Genomic DNA, 15,582 nt, shown 5'->3' on the forward strand with positions numbered 1-15,582 from the left:
TGATTATTGTTAAGAGGGTTTTCAGTACCCCAAATTTGACAATTATATTTGTTAACTTTCCTGTGCATATGAAAGATTGCCTTATCACTAAATAACTATGTATCATGATAATTAGGATTATTTTCGACGTCGTGTATTACTTCTGCAGCAAATTGAAATTGTACGAGGTCTGTAAATAAAATAATGAGACTGATTCAGAAAAACTTTTTATTTACAAACCAATTATACCTGGACTCTTCACCTTCGAAATAGTTCTCTTGGGAAGGCACACAATGCTTCAAACAGTTTTCCTACTCTTCATAGCAGCAGCATTGGAATTCAGAAACTGGAATATCCTTCAGTCAGTTACATTTTTTTTTAATGTTTTATACTGTTCCAAAATGGTGTTTTTTTAAATCGGGAACAAGAAAAAGTTGCACAGACTCAAGTCTAGTTAGGAACTACAGGAATGTTTTTTTTTTTGCCAAAAACTCATTAATTGAGAGTGCAGTGTGAGAAAGTACATTGTCATGATGCAGCATCCAGTTGTCTTTGATGGCTGGTCTCATGTAGGCAACTTTTTTCCGCAGTCTTTCAAGTATTTCTAAGTGAACATATTGATTTATTGTCTGTCCTTATGGACTATGCCATTACTATCGAAGAAACAAATTAGCATGGTTTTGATTTGCTCAATATTGCTTTTTTGGGACGTGGTGTGTTTGAAGTGTGCTACTACTTGTCCTGGCATTTTGTTTCTGGGTCGTACTCAAATATCCAAGATTCATCACCAGTAATATTTTTTTAGAAAATCAGGATCAGATAGCAGCATACTTCCACTCTGTTGTTTTTCTATTCAACAGTGAGTTTTTTTGGGACCAACTTTGCAAAAAACTTTTTCATGTTAATTTGTTCCGTCAAAATTTGGTAGACTGTGGTATGGTTTAAGTGTTCTGCAATCATTCTCACAGTTAAATGCTGGTCGTACTATATCAAGTCTCTGATTTGCTCAACATTGTCGTCACGTTTTGATGTTAATGGTCTTACAGAGGGTGGATTGTCTGCAACTGATTCCTGGCCATCTGAAAATGCTTTAACCCACCTCAAAACTCGAGCTTGAGCATCATCTCCATACGCCCTATTCAATTTTGAAGAAATTTCATTAGCTTTCTCACAGAGTTTAACACAAGACTTGATTGCACAACGTTGCTCATAATTAGTATTACTCATTTTTGTAATGCACAACAAAACTCGTTTCATGAAAAGTTTGTTTACATCTCGCGTGGACAGACTAAAAATATTAATATGTAATATAAATCAGCTGTTCATATAACCATATGTTTACTAGTAACTTTACAGTGTTGCCTTTTTGGCTGCCAAAAAAAACTAGTCTCGTTACTTTATTTACAGACCTCGTAGGTGGTCATTTATTTGATTTAGTGTGATGGAGTTGTAACTTGTACACTCACAAATGAAGCTGCTTTATAACACTGAAACAAGGAATTTGCAGTTCGTAACTTACAAGCTTAATTGACCTTCCAGGACTGGAATGCGTTGTATACACGATCCACAGTCTCGTCACTAAGTGAAACCTTTGGATGATTTCCAGTTTGTGATACCAAACTCTCTTACAGTTGTATCCCACTGATGAATAGACTTTTATGTAGGAGGATCGATATTCCATTTAGTTTGTGCATGTCATCATTGAACATGTATAACTGACTGAAACTCTGCTAACCAAAGCATGCACTGAAAATCTTCTGTTTTAAAGTCCACATCTTGCCAACTATAATTTCATTGCGAGTCTGTGCTTGTGCATCTTGCTGATCTTGAGAGTATACAGAACAAACTCTAGAGATATTTCCTGTTGATTAAGACATTATGACGACTGGTTTTCTAAATATAGGCCATTACTTTTGGATATCTTTTGGCTGATACCCATTATTTATTAAAAAAAGTAAATATCTTCTACCAATGTGCAAATTCAGTTTCCTCTTTATTAGCTTGGTCAGTCGCGCCAATAAATTAGTTAATACTGTTTTCTTAGGAATTTGAACATTCTTTTATAAAATGCCCCAAATGTGGAATTTGAAGTGTAATCTATTTATTTTTTAAATCCAAGAAAGGTTTTCCCTGAAAAAAAATCAATAGCCGTGAAAAATATATGGTGACAAGATTATGAATAAATCAATTGTGAGGAAATAGTTAATATTAAATTAAGAAAGATGACATTTTTACAGGTTCAAAATCAAAATCATATGTTGGATGATTTTTACTTACACTGCGAGGTATCTAGGATAATTATTGGTCAAAATCAAAATTTTTTTACTTGCTAAGTTAATATTTTTAAATAATTCTAGAAATCCTAATAATAGATACTCACCAATGGAAGATTTAGTAGATATTTCAGATTCAAACTGAATTATTTTATGACAAATTCTAAAAATGAAAAAAAAAATTATCTTTGGAGAATTTTACACGATTTTTATTTCATTTGTCTCTTCAAAAGAATCAGCCCTTTGCTCTTAATAAAGGTTTTTTGCATTTCTTTTCACCTAATGTAGAAGTTCCACTGCCTTTAATTTCTTCCTTTAAACCCTATCATTATCAATATTTTTGAATTTTGCTAAATAAACATCCAAGTGCAATTCCCAGTAGGTATTTGCTATTATCAATAAAGCAAACAACTCCATCATATTTCAAAAAGTAACATGAATTTTGAAATTTTGCGGGTGTTGCATTAGTCAGATTCTCAGGATTTTTTCGTTGTTGTATTGCTAAACAGGTATCTGTACATTTTTAGCCATTTGGATGTTTAGTCTGTTGTCGGCTGTCAAAAGGATAACACGTGTTTTGGTACAATCGGTGACTTTTTATTTGTATAATAATGGATCAGAGAATTAGTATTAAATTTTGCTATGCTATAAGAATGGAATAAAGTGTAGCAATGTTTTAAATATGTTAAATATTGATTTTGGTGAGTCTGCTATGAGTAAAGCAAGTATTTACGAGTGGTATAAGCGTTTTCAAGTAGGTCGTGAAGATGACAAGCACCTCAGCACATCAACAACCAATGAAAACATGGAAAAAGTGAAAGAAATGATTGTGAATGATCGCTGAATCAAAATCAGAGAAGTTGCTGATGATGTTGTGATATCAGTTGGCTCATGCCATGAAATTTTTTCAGATGTTTTGGGTGTGAAACAATAAAATTGTTAAAATTTTTTAACAAAAACAGTGGCAAATGGAAGTTGTTAAATGAAGTCAACAATGATGCAGAACTACTGAAATGTGTCATAACAGGTGATGAAACATGGGTTTACAAATATAATGTTGAAACTAAGACTCAATCGTCCCAGAGGAGGCATTCTGGATCAACAAGACCGAAAAAAGCTCGACAAGTATGGTCGAATATAAAGGTTATGCTCACTGTGTTCTTCGATTTTAATGGTATAGTGCATCATGAATTCTTGCCACAAGGTCAAACAGTCAATAAGGAGTATTATTTACAAGTTCAATGCTGTTTGCATGAAGCAATCTGAAAAAAATGCCCGGATTTGTGGCAAAACAATTCATGGCTTTTGCACCACGATAATGCACCTACTCACACTTCATTGCTTGTTCATCAATTTTTAGCAAAAAACAACACTGTAATGATACCCCAGCCATCATATTCACCAGAAATGGTCTCGTGTAACTTTTTTCTATGTCCAAAAATAAAGAGAACCAAAGGGCTATTGTTTTACAAGCATAGATGTGATTAAAAGCGAATCGCTGAAAGAGCTAAACACTATTCCAAAGATAGAGTTCCAGAAGTGTTGCAGGGATTGGAAGAAGCGCTGGCATAAGTGTATAATATCTAATGGGGACTATTTTGAAGGGGATGATATTAATGCAGACGAATAAATAAAATTCTTTCCAAAAAACAAAAATTTTTGTTACTTTTTGAACACACCTCGTATACTGAACTTGAGTGTGTTTTTTTCAACAAACAGCTTTTAGAAGCCATCACCAAATTGCAATGTTGAGCTTTCAGTTGGCTTTTGTATAATTCAAATTATTCTTGCCAATAAAATAAATATATAAATTAAGAAAATGTAAGCAAATGGCAAAATGAAAGTTGCAAGATCGGCAGTATTACATTAAATAGTAGTTCAAAAAAGCATCTGTTCAGTTTTCTGTTTTCAACTTTTGATTTTTAAAGTATATAACCATATATTTTATTAAACAGAAAATTGTGAAGCTTTTTTTAGAAAATAAAAAGTTTATGATTTTTGAACAGATACACTTTCCTGCCCTACTTAAATGGTATTTTGTTTCTTGATAACACTAACCTTACAATTCAAGTACTGATTATTTGGCACCTGCCATAGAGCTCTGATCTGGTCCCCCATAAATAAAACAACAATTGAAATAAAGAGCCAGTTTGCTTTTTCTAAATTTGACTTCAAAAATGTTTCAAGCGGTGAAAACTTAATTTCAGAAGCGAATTTCTTTAAAAGATAAAGTCTTGTAGTGTTTTTATAGTTTGGATAACAGTTAATTTCACCTTCGGTTTGTAAGTACATTAAAAATTGAACTTATTGCCCATGCAAAATTTATTGTATCGAGTTCATGGGAATTTTCTGACTGCCAGTTAAAAAATGCAATACAATCAAAAGTGGTCATCTTCATGCTGAACATTTCAATGTGAAACTGGCATAGATGCATATGTAAGCGGTTTTCTTTAGACATTCCACAGTTATCATTGGCATTACTAGTTTGCAACTGACATTTGCAGGGTAACTCCCTATGTTCAATATTTTCTTCAGATAACCTTGGTTGTCTCATAATCTTACCTTTACCTCAGAGATCCAGTCATTTCGAACAAATTATGCCATCAACCAATGTTACTGTCACAGCAAAATACAGGTCAGTTCAGGAGTTGCATTTTTGCTGGTGGCACTGCCAAGATGGGGAATCAATTTATTTATGACCATGCGTGCAACTAAAACTGTCCTTTTTGCTCTTTCATTCTAGTCTTGAATCAACAACTGTATACCTCAGATGTTATAACAAATTAAATATCTATATTCTTTGTTGAACACCTATATAATGACGTTAAATAACAGACATATTTTATTGAAATTCGGTGTATGTATGTATGTATACATATCTACAAAACAATTTTTAATCACTAATATATTTAATATTAGTTTTTTAACTCTACTATGAACAAACTGTCACACCTCATTTGTTCAAATTTGTTAATAAACAATTGCAATAAGGCAAACATTTTTAGTGTACTGCAAATAAGAGGGCTGTTTTTTTTTCAACCTCTGATTGTGCATCTAAGTAAAAAAGAGGTAGGCAGGAGCCAGGTCTGTGTATCGTGTGATGCACCCCCTCCCCCACCACCAGTACAACCTCTATCATTGCCAGTTTCATTGCATCAGTCTGAGCTGAGGCTACAGGCAATTAAAGATGGCTGGGTGCGAGTTGCGAAGTGATACATTATCTGCAAGCAGAAGAATGTAGCGCATCACAGAATGAGCCTAGTGTATATGAGTGAAGGTAGTTTACAGTAATAGGGTAGGAAATTTAAAGAAGGGCAAACAGACATCCATGATGAAGGTGGGGAAGGACACAAATCTGTTGCTACTATACACCTACCCAGGTCAAGGTCTGCACAAAATTGTGACTATAAAGACCTAGGATACCAGAAACTGTGTGCAGTTTTTGGGTCCCAAATATGTTGAGCGACAATCACAAAGTGCAACAAATGGCATCAGCCTTAATGTTTCTCATGCGTTACAATTATGAGGGAGAAGAGGTTTTTGAAAGTCTATCATTACTGGTGATAAGACTTTGATCCATTGAGACAATCCAGAAACCAAAGAACAGTCTAAGCAGTGGATACACACTTCTCCAAACAAGTTGAAAAAGTTCGAACAGACACTAAGCAATACAAATACAATGGCTATAGTTTTTTCGTATCATAAAGGTGACTTTTATAAAGCAGAGGACAACAATAACAATGGAATTTTAAGAATAACAAAGGAATTATGTCCAGAACAAACTTAAGAGGCATGCTCTCGTCTGGTGTGTTTTGATCCACGACAATGGACGACTGCACTGTGCCAATGTGACGCAAGACCTCAAACAATTCAAGTGGAAAGTTTTCTACCATCCACTGTATAGTCTAGACCTAGCAATTTCACCTCCTTTGAGAAATGAAGGCATGGTCAGGCAGACAACACTTTGAAGAACTTCGGAAGGCTGTCAAGATGTACCTTACCTGACTGTGGCAAACTTCTTTGAAGAAGGCATCGGAAAGCTGGTATCACGATACAACCAATACCTCAATCGTTTTGGTGATTTTGTAGAAAAATGTGTTAGATTATTTTTATAGCCCATCGAAGACTGAAAAAAAAAACAGCCCTCATATTATGCAGTCTGACAATTTTGTGCACTTTCATTTCTTCATTAATTGAATTAAAGTAAAAAAATTATCTTCGATAACAATGTTTTTACAAAAGAAACCAAAAAATTCATTTACATTCATACATATCATCCTCTGAAGTAATACCTTACAGTGGTTCCAGAGGCTAGACAGAAAAAGAAGAGAGGTTTGTAAGTATGAGTGTAGTGCAAATTTTACAAAATTATTTGCAGCATGCTGTTGTTACTCTGTATAGAATCAATTATTGCAAGAAGTTTTTATTTACTTTAATTATTGATTTTGTTTCTAGATATTTTCCAATAATGAAACTGCTTATTTTTAATTAAGGTCAAATTTTGTTGAAAATGTTTGTTTATTGATAGTTTAATACAGTTACTTACATCAAAATAAAAAAAAAAAATATTTTGCAGGACCAATTTTTTGTTCTATAATAATTGTCTAAAACAATTTGGAATTATCAAATTTACCTCTTCAATTAAATTCCATGAATTTCAGCAAGGGTTCATTTTACATGAGTAGAAATTGGGACAAAATTTTTCTCAAGTTACAACTAGAAAACACAAGTATTTCTGTGCACCCATATTTATACAATTTTTATAACATTTTATCTGGTAGTACATGTTCTGAAATTATTTCCATTTCTTCACGAAAAACCTGTTGTACACTTGAGATTAAAACTTATAAATTATTAATTATAGATATAAAAAAGTGTTGATTTATTGACAGCAGCTGCTTTCTAGGGTTAAAACACATTTGGTTTCACCGGAAAATTTAAACCAATATGGTTAAGTTTAATAAGATTCAAAGAACAAACAAAACTAAAAAGAGACCTAATTAGTAAAAATGTTATTATTTCCAACTGAGGAAACAAAAAAAGCTTAAAATAAACACAAATACAGAAAACTTTAATAGAATTTAATTTATTAATGGTGTTTAGTGACACATTATACACTATCTACAATAGCTTGATTAAACAATATTTATATTTCACTTCTAAGTACAATATATTTCAATGTTACACACACAAAAATAAAAATAAAAATTACATGAGAAAAAATTAAATTAACAATCCGTACGTATGATTTCAAAAACTTTAACAATACCTAAATCTAAGGCAATAACAATAACAATTTATAAACCTTGCCTGTATTATGTAAATGCTGTGTTACCATTATAAAGCCTGTCTTTACTTCTTTTTTTTTTAATATCAATGCATTTTTTGCAGATATATTTATATTGTTTTAATTAAAAAAAAAAAATAATAAATAAAAAATACTACAATCAGAATGTAATCTGTAATGTCACTTGTATATAATTTTTTTATTTTGTTAATGAAAAATTTGGTCCAATTGTAAACATAAAAAAATTGTAGAGTGGGTTTTATAATTCACAACACTGATAAATGGCAAGCAAGGTTTATGGCCGTAAATATAAATATATATATATATATATATACACCCATACATACATACACACATACATATGGACATGCATACACACATACACACCTATGTTATGAGTGCTTATATCTTGTGTATTGCTGTATATACACATCACTAGAAGCATCTAAATTATTTAATAATAATAAACAATCAATAATATTGTATACAACTATTTACCAGGTTTTCTTTTCACTGCAACATTTTAGGTACATTTTCATTAGATAATGACAGCTTTTAATAGTTTTTTAACAATATTTTCATGTGTGGGCATAAAAAAAGCATACATCTCAAATTTCATAAAAGTAAAGTGGAATTGTAGTACAATTTGGTGCAGTGAAAAATACGTAATAATAATAATAATAATTAATACTAGTAATAATAATAATTATTATCACTATCAAATGGTAACAAGAGAAAATGAAGTTAAGATATAATTAAAAACTGAATAATAAAATAATGATAATAAACTTCAACATATAATGCAAGGACAGTTTGAAAACTATAATACAATATATTACTAAAAAAATAATAACCACTTTTAACATTTATGTATACAAGTAAGAAGATAATTATTTATATAAAAATAATATATATATGAATATATATACATAATGCATTAATTTTGATGCAATAAGAGAAAAAAAAATAAAGGATATGGAGAAATAAGAAGGCAACTGTGAACAAAAGTTATTTCAATTATCTTTTCACATTCCAGTATACCAGAAGGAATGCAAATACATCATTACAACGCTTTCAAGCAGTGTTAATTGATATCAAAGACTCCAGCAGCAGATAATTGGGCCATCATCCAAGTAGCAGTTACCACAACACTGTGCAACTGAAAATTTTTACTACATAAAGAGAAACATACAGAAGGGAACACAACTCTGAATAAAAAAACACATGAACACAAATAAAAATGTACTAGATTCTTATTATTCTCAGTTTCATTAAAACATTAATTTTATTCTTTTACTTTTTTTTTATTTTTTTTTATTACTAAAGAAATGGCATAAACTTGACAGTATATTTAATGAAGACTACGAATATGAAATGGTGAAAAATGGCAGTATAGCTGGTCTGACAAACAGTGCTCAGACCAGTGATTTACATAAACTAGTAAAACTGAAAATTGCAACTGGCCACCACCCATCTATTACACAATTAATTTGTTACATAAGGTTGAAGCTTAAAGCTTGTGTGGGAAAATTTTATATTTCATTAAAAATATCTCTAGGACCACCCTGTTGCAAAAAGGATTAATGTAGTCAGTAAATTTTCTGCTTCTCGTACTTATCCTCCATTGTAATACTAAATGAACAGTGATAATACAATATAAAACATAATTGACCCTCTTAACTCTCAATATCTTTGAAGGAGTCTTATTACTTATCGGTATGACAACTGATAATGAAAATTTCTACTTTAAATACTACACATTATGCTGGAAACACTAAACTTATGATAAGTTACCGATGTTCACAATTACCTATTAAAATACTCTTAAAAAAAAAAAAAAAAAATGGAAAAGAAATTATCCTGAGTTTATTGAGAATAAAATGGAATAAAATTGATAACAATAAGTAAAAATTAACAATGGAATCAATAATAAAACATTTTGTTGTGCTAACAATTGACTATGCACTCCTCATGACTTATGTTTCCTAACAACAAAGAGAGATAAAAGAGTGAAAATGAATCAACCATACACTATCATATACTTTAAATATTATTAGTCCCATTAATAAATACAATAAAATGGTTTATAAATGTATTTTAAGATTGTAGCCTTTTCTATTTATATTAATTAACAATGAAAAGTTTATAATTTATACAATTAATAAACTTACTATTCTATTTTAATTAATTCTACAATAACTTTTTCTGAACAAGAAGCATCATAGTACTCAGATTTTGTTTAATAATAATTAATATTATACATGCAACTTCTGATAAAAAAGAAAAAAAAATAACAACAATAATAAAATAACCAATCATATATATTTATATTTATTAAACTTATCACACTTGAACAGTTTATTAAAATGTTTGAATTGTTCATCTAACATTCAGATAGAGTTTTAGATTAACATTAAAATGTCCAGTAATAATAATAATCTATAATAATAATAATAATAGTAATAATCAATAAATAACTTTATAATACTCTGAAAAGGCAAGTGGACACAGTCCACAAGGTCTTGCTGATGACGTAGTTTACACTCTCACACACAATCACTCATTTGTACTGTTCATTAACAAACAATATGTATTTTAGTACATTTTATATTTTTACATTAGTGTTATGTATATATTTATATAAATATTTATAACATATGTTTTACCAAGAAGAAATTCAAGTACATTTGGTTTTTCTTATGTATATGAAAGAAGCCTAAAATTTATGTTGTCAGAAGCAATATTCAATGTTCCTAGTTATTTTTTTTGCTGAACTGATTCCTTTCCATGATCAGGTGTGTTTTTCCTGAAAAAAGACAACATTTTTTAAGCTATAAAAGAAAAATATATTAGAATTTATGAGACACGATCAAAATTCTGAGGCAAGGATTTTAAGTTTGTAGGGGGTTTTAAAAGACAAGATTCAGCATAATCCATGTTCAAAAAAGTTTAAAACATTTTTTAAATTATAATTCTATCACAGAGTGTAATCTATTGCTACAGAAGCAAAAGAATTAAGAAATTAAATTTTAACAGGAATGTTAGTAATATATGTCTAATATTTTATTTGATATAGATAAAACAAAAATTAGCATTATTTTTAAAAGGTTCACAAAATTTAGGTATTACAAATTCCAGTAAAACAATACAGGAAGAGAATAAATATGTTATTAGCTCAGTATTATTCTGAACTGTCTCAACTAAGTAAGAAATATTTCCAAAGATTCTCACAATGTAACAATATCATTTTAGAAATAGCTGTAAGAGCAAAATTTGCTTTAAGACAGTATAAAATTAAACACATTAATGTTACATACGACATAATAGTGGTACTTAATTATGCACTTACCTACCTATAGTTTATTAATTAATAGATATTTCTCTTTTAGTAAATAAAAACAAAAGCTTATAAAAAACAAAATGAAAAGTTAAGTATGTTAATATATATAAAACAAACAATTACTGGCTGACAAAAGCTAACAATAATACTGAAAGAAACAAAAAGTACACAGCAAATGAAAGCAAGCGAAATTTCTATCAAAATAGCAATAAAACAATTATTGTAATCCAATGAGTTACATTATAACCTAACAATTACAATAACACATTTGAACTTTAGTAGAAAAGAATAACAAGAGTAGAAAAGCATACTTTTTGTAATTCTTTTCATACTATGTTGACAGAAACAAAATATTTTAAAAGAGAAATACATTTATAAAAGAAAAATGTTATAACTATTATAGTTCTGTAGTAAGTTGGAATCGCTAGGTTCAGCAATGAAGAGTCTAAAAGAATTCTATCATTTTAATTCAATAAACTCTTAATAACTGGAACACCAAACACTTGCATAATGGAAAAACTAGGATAACTGAATAAGATTTTTTCTTACAATCTACATGTATGAAATGATTTCAAAGATATTAGACTCTTGATTGCTCTAGACTAATGTTAGATACATAGTTGTATCACTATGGAGTACACTATTTAATTTTAATTTACCCTGTGCTTTTATTGATAGATGTTAATAGAGTAGATGTAAATAGTTTGAAGAATTGTATTCAACTTGTAATTAAAGAAAAAAAAAAAACATGGGAAACTGACAACTTATGTAGAAATATAACTGAAGATATGTGAAAAATTTGGGAAACGACGCAGTAGTTCAACAGACAGCAGCTTATTGACTATCGAAGAAAAACATTGAGGTAACAAACATTCTTTTCTGTTTTATTTGATGAGATTTTACTACAAAGTGATTAAATAACTACTGAAAATATAAATGTACGTCCACAACAGCATCTGTGCACATGTTCCATCAGAGTAATGCAATTAATGAGGAAAAATCTGATTAAATTACATATACACATTTTTTTAAATAAGTACATAAAATTTATTTCATTAATAACTTCTGATATTTTTTCATAATTTTTTTTTATTGTTATTATTGAATTACTATTTATTGTCAAGTTTTTTTTTACACAATCAGTGGTTAATAATTATTAATAAATCAATATATTTAAATAAAAAAAAAGGAAATGAATTCACATTTGAACTAATGTGCCTTCCCCTTGTAAGATCCAAATATTTCATTAATTAACATTTTATTTGTCTATAACTCTAGAACCAATGAAAGTAACTACTACTTATGATATATCGTTGAAAAGCTCTTGATGAGGGCTGGTTACTGTAGTTCAGAAAATGTACAAAATCCAATTTTTTTTGGACACTCTTGGTTCAGTCGATTGCAATCAAAAGAGGAGGTGCACAATTAGATGTTAAAACAAAAATTTCAACATCCTATGGCTAATTGTTTTTGAGTTATGCGTGATACATACGTACATTCAGATGTCATGCTGTAACTACTCAAAATTGATATGGTTAAAATAAATATTTTTGTTGAAATCTGAATTTTTTGCCATCACAATACTTCCTTTACTTCATACAAGAAAGCAAAAAGCATGGGAAGCAGTCAGTTTGTGTAAAAATATTATTGAAGATATGTGATAAATTTGGGAACCATGCGGTAGTTCAACAGGTAGCAGCTTATTGGGTATTGAAGAATGACATTGAGGTAACAGATATTCTTTTCTGTTTTATTTGATGAGATTTTACTAAGAAGTGATTAATAATAACTGTTTTATTTAATGAAATTTTAATTCAGCAGTAATATACCTTTTTTACACATTTTAACATCATTTTCTAATTTTTGTTTACTAGTTATTTTCACTTCATTTTTATGTTATACTTAAGAGAAGTGTTTTTTCTCAGATGGACTGTGCTAAATTAGATTTAATTAGGATCACCATACTGTGACATTTTCGTTTACTGAACAGTTTTGTACCCATTCTGAGGCAACTATTTTTCTCAAAAAACCCTCAAACCAATCAATGTCTTGTATCTCCAGATATTTGTAAAGCAGGAAATAACATTGCAATATTGAGTAAATTTTATATAGAATACGATAACTGCAGATGTAGACAATTTCAATAGTATTTTCATAGACTGTTTCATTACCTCAGAAGGCAGTAAAAATTCATGGGGAGAAAGAAAACTAAAAATGTATGGTGTTGAACAGATATTGGGTGAAAATATTGAAATTTTAGATACCCTACAGATAGTGACAACGATCCTGACTTTAAAATCCAAAGTAATCATGAATCTCATATTTTATTTGATGATGAAGGTGAACTCATCGATGACCTAGAAGCTTGAACGAGACTTTGTGAAGGAAGGAGGTGTCTTCAAATTTATTTTACTTCGGAAAAAATTCTTGCTTCAAATGGAGGAAAGAACAGCCTCCAAGAAATGTGAGGACCAGGCAACACAATATAATGCAGTTACCAGCAAAAATATTTGGAGACTTTCCCGACATTGAAAAAATATGGTCCCTTTTTATCGAGAACATTATAGAGAAGATTTTGAAATGGACCAACGTGAATATTTAAAAAGTTTGATCGTTTTACACAAGGAAAACATTGAACTACAAGCATTCCTTGGTCTCCTTATTTTCACATCTGTGTTCAAATCAGAAGATGAGTCAGTTCACAGTTTATATGCAACAGATGGAACTGGAAGGAACATTTTCAGATGTACCGTGTCAAAACAAGGATTTTTGTTTATTTTGACATGGTTACTGTTTGATAAACCCAGCGATTGTGAAGCAAGGAAAATTCAAGACCCAACCGCACAGTTTTCCAATATTTTTTCTATGATCATAGAAAGCAGCCAATGTTTATATTCTATGGGTGCTTATGTCTGTATAGACGAAATGTTGGTTCCATTCCAAGGTGGTGCTGGCTTCAGATGTACATGCTGAGCAAGCCGGCCAAATATAGCATAAAAGTGTAATGCAAGGACGAATTATCTGTATAATGCATACGTATATGCTGTATAGTAGTGATGGGAATACCTAGGAAGAGAGAAAATTTTCAATACCCACTGTCCGTTTTACGATTGATCCCACCTGCTGAGAATACACAATGAAACCTAACTGCCGACAATTGGTTTACTTCTGTAGATTTAGTTGGAGAATTTTTAAAGAGGTATTACGTATGTGGGGACTATGAAGAAAAATAAAAGGGAGATTCCCCTACAGTTTCTCCAAAACAAAGCAAGAGTGGCAAAGTCAAGTGTGTACAGGTTCACAGAAGACATGACGCTGTTGTCATTAGTTCTGGACAGGAATAACGGTTGTGCTGTTATCTTTAATGCACCATGAGATTTCTACAGACCCATCAACTGGAAAACCAGAATTAGTGGTTTTATAATCGTCACGAAAGTGACGATTATAATTTATGTTGCTTGATGAAATGAGTGGGGTAACTTATATTTTGTACAGCCAGTTTCCAAATGCTCAAAACTTTAGTTTTGAAAAATGTCATTTATATTACAAAAGAAAAGTATGATTCATATAAATAATCCTGTTAGCCTATAATATTACTTTTATTTCTAATAAAGGTCAAAAGATGAATAGTTTGGAAAAAAGGAAAGCTCTTACATTCCAAATAGGCCTAATACTGAGCTGCTACTGTAAATTAAGTTAATTTTATATTATTATAAGATTTTTTAATGTGATAAAACATTCTCATCAATGTTTAGTGAAATATTCCCTGTAGTTCATAAAGTATTTTATTTTATTTTTGTTTGATGATTCTGAAGGCAGTCGCTCTGTTTCTGAAGAAACTCTTTCATCTCCTAATATACTATAAGAATTATGTTCAGACAATATTTCAGTCAAACCATTGGTTCCCTATAGTGAAACTGAAAGTAAAGTCATAAAATTGGAGAAAACTCCCATAAAATCTAAGAAAAAACTAGAGTATGGTCTCTCACAATGCATTTAACTGGAAAAAACATGTAAATAAGAGACTATCAAGTTGGAATGGAATATATTTCTAGCAGTAGTGGCAAAGTAAAATCTGCAAAGGTGATTAAGGCTAAAAAAAATTGAAATAATTCTTGTAAATTTACTTGTTCTAAACACATTTCTGATGAAGACAGAACCATGATTTTTAATTCTTATTACAAATTAGATTAAGAATAAAAAAGCTCTTTCTGCTAAATAATAGGCCTACTACTGAAAATGCTACAAAGTCTATAACTAAAAAGTGGTTACACAGTTTTCAATATTTTTTTCAAAAAAACTGATATAACATTAGGGTATTTAAGTATTTCTTTTTAATACTTTATGCCTAAGTCAAAAACCCATCTACAATGTTCACAAAATAAGAGGATTTTTGGAATACCAAAACCTGATGGGAGAGAAAAAACTGTTCCATTTGAAGTAGTAAGAAATTATATAAAATCTTTTCCTAAGGTTTCATCTCACTATGCAGAGTTTCTTCTTCAAAAGAATACTTGGATTCCAAACTAAATATCTTAATAATACATTATCTGTATGTAGAAAAGGGTGCAGAAGATTGCAAGAAACCAGTAACGATTTCTATGTACAGTCATATTTTTAATTATGAATTCAACTTGGATTTCCTGCTTTCTAAAAGTAACAGGTGTGAAAAGTGTGAATTATTTGGGAATAAGAGCAAAAAA

The 15,582-nt window shown here is 30.2% G+C and overlaps 1 long non-coding RNA gene across 1 annotated transcript in view; it reads right to left on the reverse strand.

Moving 5' to 3' along the window:
• Nucleotides 1-7,971: 7,971 nt before the first annotated feature.
• The window catches only part of LOC142322264 (uncharacterized), a 28,543-nt gene continuing 20,932 nt past the window's right edge, over nucleotides 7,972-15,582 (reverse strand). The window contains exon 2 of the long non-coding RNA XR_012755813.1: nucleotides 7,972-10,345. This is a non-coding gene — a long non-coding RNA (uncharacterized LOC142322264). The remainder of the gene's footprint in view (nucleotides 10,346-15,582) is intronic.

The sequence above is a fragment of the Lycorma delicatula genome, chromosome 3 (genome assembly GCF_047948215.1).
Source record: "Lycorma delicatula isolate Av1 chromosome 3, ASM4794821v1, whole genome shotgun sequence".
Lineage (NCBI taxonomy): Eukaryota > Metazoa > Arthropoda > Insecta > Hemiptera > Fulgoridae > Lycorma > Lycorma delicatula.